This window comes from Cupressus sempervirens, chromosome 2 (genome assembly GCF_028749045.1).
Source record: "Cupressus sempervirens isolate cs-2001-9-10 chromosome 2, ASM2874904v1, whole genome shotgun sequence".
NCBI classification, from domain to species: domain Eukaryota; kingdom Viridiplantae; phylum Streptophyta; class Pinopsida; order Cupressales; family Cupressaceae; genus Cupressus; species Cupressus sempervirens.
Genome location: NC_143119.1, coordinates 558,357,412 through 558,362,731, shown reverse-complemented (window position 1 = coordinate 558,362,731; position 5,320 = coordinate 558,357,412).

Genomic DNA, 5,320 nt, shown 5'->3' with positions numbered 1-5,320 from the left:
TCGACTTCGTGGGGTGACTTTATGAACGGACCGAAAGAGTTGACGTGGTGAGAGTGCTTGGTGGGGTGACTTGATGAACATAGTTAAAGAGTTGACTTGGTGAGAGTAGTTGCTCGGGTGACTTGATGAACACACTTGAAGAATCGACTTGGTTAGAGTACTTGGTGGGGTGACTTGATGAACGGACTTAAAGATTCGACTTGGTGGGCCGACCTGGCAGGGTGACTTGATGAACGGACTTAGAGAGTCGAATTGGTGAGAGTACTTGGTGGGCCGACCTGGCCGGGTGACTTGATGAACAAACTTAAAGAGTCGACTTGGTGAGAGTACTCGGTGGGCTGACCTGGTCACGTGACTTGATGAACGGACTTAAAGAGTCAACTTGGTGGGCCAACTTGGCCGGGTGACTTGATGAACGAACTTAAAGGGTCGACTTGGTGGGTCGAACTAGCGGGGTGACTTGGTGAGAGTACTTGGTGGGCCGACCTGGCGGGGTGAGTTGATGACCGAACTTAAAGGGTCGACTTGGTGAGAGTACTTGGTGGGCCGACCTGGCGGGGCGACTTGATGAACGAACTTAAAGAGTCGACTTGGTGAGAGTACTTGGTGGCTCAACTTTATGAGCAGACTTAAAGAGTCCACTTAGTGAGAGTGGGCCTAACGGGGCGATGTGGTGAGTGGGCCTAACGGGGCGAGTTGGTGGGGCAACTTGGCGAGTGGTATTAGAGAGCCGACGTGGTGAGGCGACTCGGTGAGTTGGTTCATTGAGATGACATCGTGAGATGACTTGGCGAGTCGACTCGGCGAGCGAACTTAAAGAGTCGACTTGGCAACGTACTCGAGTCGACCTCGTGAGGTGACCCGGCGAGCGGGCTCAAAGAGTCAACATGGTGAGGTGACTCATTGAGTCAACATGGTGAGGCGACTCATGGAGAGGAGCTATCCTTGAGGCGACTTGGTGGGCCTACTTGATTAGTCAACTTGGTGAGCCGACCTGACGAGCTGACACGGTGAGCGGGCTGAAAGAAGCGATGACTTGGTGGGGTAACTCGGCAAGCCAACTTATCGAGGCGAGATGGTGAGTCGACTTGGTGAGCTGACTTGGTGAGCGCACTTAAAGAGTCAACTTCGTGAGGTGACTCGGCGAGTTAGCCCGCTGATGCGACTTGGGCAGGCCGACCTGGTGAACAAACTTAAAGAGGCGACTTGGGCAGGCTGACCTTGCAAGCGAACTTAAAGAGTTGACTTGGCAACGCACTTGAACAATCGACTTGGTGAGCTGACATGGTGAGTGGGCTTAGAGAAGCAACTCAACGGGGTGACTTCATGAACGGACTTAAAGGGTCGACTTGGCGGGGTGACTTGATGAACGGACCTAAAGAGTTGACTTGGTGAGAGTACTTGGCTGGGTGAACTGATGAACAGACTTAAAGAGTCGACTTGGTGGGAGTACTTGGTGGGCCGACTTGATGAACGGACTTATAGAGTCGACTTGGTGAGAGTAGTTGTTCTGGTGACTTGATGAACGGACTTAAAGAGTCGGCTTGGCGGGGTGACTTGATGAAAGGACTTAAAGAGTCGACTTGGTCGGGTGACTCGATGAACGAACTTAGAGGGTCAACTTTGCGGGGTGACTTGATGAACGGACCTAAAGAGTTGACTTGGTGAGAGTACTCAGTGGGGTGACCTGATGAACAGACTTAGAGAGTCGACTTGGTGAGAGTCCTTGGTGGGCCGACCTGGTTGGGTGACTTCGTGAACTAACTTAAAGAGTCGACTTGGTGGGAGTACTTGGTGGGGTGACTTGATGAAAAGACTTCAAGGGTTGACTTGGCGAGGTGACTTGATGAACGGTCCTAAAGAGTTGACTTGGTGAGAGTACTTGGTGTGGTGACTTGATGAAAAGACTTAAAGAGTCGAATTGGTGAGAGTACTTGGTGGGGTGACTTGATGAACGCACTTGAAGGGTCAACTTGGTGGGGTGACTTTATGAAGGGACCGAAAGAGTTGACGTGGTGAGAGTGCTTGGTGGGGTGACTTGATGAACATAGTTAAAGAGTTGACTTGGTGAGAGTAGTTGGTCAGGTGACTTGATGAACGCACTTGAAGAATCGACTTGGTTAGAGTACTTGGTGGGGTGACTTGATGAACAGACTTAAAGATTCAACTTGGTGGGCCGACCTGGCGGGGTGACTTGATGAACGGACTTAGAGAGTCAGCTTGGAGAGAGTACTTGGTGGGCCGACCTGGCCGGGTGACTTGATGAACAAACTTAAAGAGTCGACTTTGTGAGAGTACTCGGTGGGCTGACCTCGTCACGTGACTTGATAAACGGACTTAAAGAGTCGACTTGGTGGGCCGACTTGGCTGGGTGACTTGATGAACGAACTTAAAGGGTCGACTTGGTGGGTCGAACTAGCGGGGTGACTTGGTGAGAGTACTTGGTGGGCTGACCTGGTAGGGTGACTTGATGAACAAACTTAGAGAGTCGACTTTGTGAGAGTACTTGGTGGGTCGAACTGGCGGGGTGACTTGATGAACGAACTTAAAGAGTCAACCTGGTGAGAGAACTTGGTGGGCCGAGCTGGCGGGGTGAATTGATGAACGAACCTAAAGAGTCAAATTTGTGAGAGTACTTGGTGGGCCGACCTGGCGGGGTGAGTTGATGACCGAACTTAAAGGGTCGACTTGGTGAGAGTACTTGGTGGGCCGACCTGGCGGGGCGACTTGATGAACGAACTTAAAGAGTCGACTTGGTGAGAGTACTTGGTGGCTCGACTTTATGAGCAGACTTAAAGAGTCCACTTGGTGAGAGTGGGCCTAACGGGGCGATGTGGTGAGTGGGCCTAACAGGGCGAGTTGGTGGGGCGACTTGGCGAGTGGTATTAGAGAGCTGACATGGTGAGGCGACTTGGCGAGTTGGTTCGTTGAGATGACATGGTGAGCTGACTTGGCGAGTCGACCCGGCGAGCGAACTTAAAGAGTCGACTTGGTAACGTACTCGAGTCAACTTGGTGAGGCGACCCGACGAGCGGGCTCAAAGAGTCAACATGGTGAGGCGACTCATTGAGTCAACATGGTGAGGCGACTCATGGTGAGGAGCTATCCTTGAGGCGACTTGGTGGGCCTACTTGATTAGTCGACTTGGTGAGCCGACCTGACGAGCTGACACGGTGAGCGGGCTTAAAGAGGCGACGACTTGGTGGGGTAACTCGGCAAGCCAACTTATCGAGGCGAGATGGTGAGTCGACTTGGTGAGCTAACTTGGTGAGCGCACTTAAAGAGTCAACTTCGTGAGGTGACTCGGCGAGTTAGCCCGCTGATGCGACTTGGGCGGGCCGACCTGGCTAGCAAAATTGGCAAGCAAACTTATAGAATCGACTTGTTGTCCCCAGCCAGGATCGCACGCCTGGGTCGACCCAACTTGGGTCATCCGACTTTACCCGCTTTTGGATCACGCACAAGTTTCAGTTCACGTATTGCCGAGCCGACTCGAGGCGTTATGCCTAGCTAGCCAGATTCGAGGTAGGGTAGCCGAAACGATCCGATTTGAGAATTTTCTTTATAAAAAGAGATCATGATAGGCCTCGTAAGGCAAAAAAGAATGAAATTTTGGGAGTTAAAAAAAAAAATGTTACCCGGTTTTGGATCGCGCATAGGGCTCGAGTCACGTAGCATTGAGGTGCCCTGGGTGACATGATTCGAGCAAAAAGTCGACGGTGGCATGAGTCGTGCAAAAACATTGGAGGCCATTAAGGCTCGAGGCGCTTCGAGTCGAGGTTGCCGAGGCGGGTCGGGTTGAAAACTTTGGGTGTTAACCAAAAAGAAAAAGTTAACCGCTTTTGGATCATGTACACGGCTCGGGGCACTTAGAATCAAGTCGAGCACGGTGACATGAGTTGTGCGAAAAATTTGGAGACGACTCGAGTCGGGGCATCCGACTCTATTCGAGTTCAAAACTTTGGGACTTGACAAAAAAAAGAAAAAAGAAAAATTTACCCAATTTTGGATCACGTAAGTGACTCAGGCCACTCAGAATCAAGGCGAGTACGATTACATGAGTCGAGCGAAAAAAAAAATGGAGGCAGTTAAGGCTCGAGGCAATTCGAGTCGGGGTAGCTGAGTCGATTCGAAAACTTTGGCCGTTAGCCAGAAAAAGAGTTAATCGCTTTTGGATCACGTACATGACTTGGGGCACATAGAATCAAGTCAAGCACGGTGACATGAGTGGTTCGAAAAAATTGCAGGCGATTAAGGCTCGAGGCGATTTGAGTTGGGGTTGCTGACATGATTCGGGTTGAAATCTTTGGGTGTTAACCAAAGAAGGAAGAAGTTAATCCCTTTTGGATCACGTACATGACTCGGGGCAACAAGTCGAGAACGGTGACATGAGTCCTGCGAAAAAAATGGAGGCGGTTAAGGCTCGAGGCGATACGAGTCGGGGTCGCTGACACAATTTGGGTTGAAAACTTTGGGCGTTAACCGAAAAAAAGAGTTGACCGCCTTTGGATCACGCACATGACTCGGCGCACTTAGAATCATGTCGAGCATGGTGACATGAGTCGTGCGAAAAAATTGGAGGCGGTTAAGGCTCGACGCGATTCGAGTCGGGGTTCGGGTAATTCGGGCGATTCATGTCGGGGTTGCCGACACGGTTTGAGTTGAAAACTTTGGGCATTAACCCCCAAAAAAAGAAAGGTTGACCTCTTTTGGACCACGTACATGACTCGGGGCACTTAGAATCAAGTCGAGCACGGTGACATGGGTTGTGCAAAAAATTTTCAGGTGATTCGAGTCAGGGTAGCCAACTCAATTTGAGTTCAAAACTTTGGGCGTTAACCAAAAAAATAAGTTGACCGATTTTGGATCATGTACATGAGTCGTCTGCCCTCGCGAAAATTACAAAACCCGGGGACCCGCCTGGAATTTGCAGTCGGAAGATTTTTTTGCCCTCACGAAAATTTACAAACCCGACCCGCTCGAAATTTGGACTTGGAAGTTTTTTCCGCCCTCACGGAATTTTCAAACCCCACCCGCTCAGAATTTGGCACTTGGAAAATTACGAAACCCCGCCTGCCCAGAATTTGGACTTGGAAGATTTTTCCGCCCTCACAAAAATTGCAAACCCGACCCACATGGAAAACTTTTTCGCACTTGCAGAAATCACAAAACCCCACCCGCGGGGAATTTGGCACTCCAGAGATTTTTCCGCCCTTTCGAAAATCGCAAACCCCACCAGCTCGGAATTTGGGACTCGGGAGATTTTTTTCCCCCTCGTGGAAATTCTACAAAACCCCACTCACCTGAAATTTGGCACTTG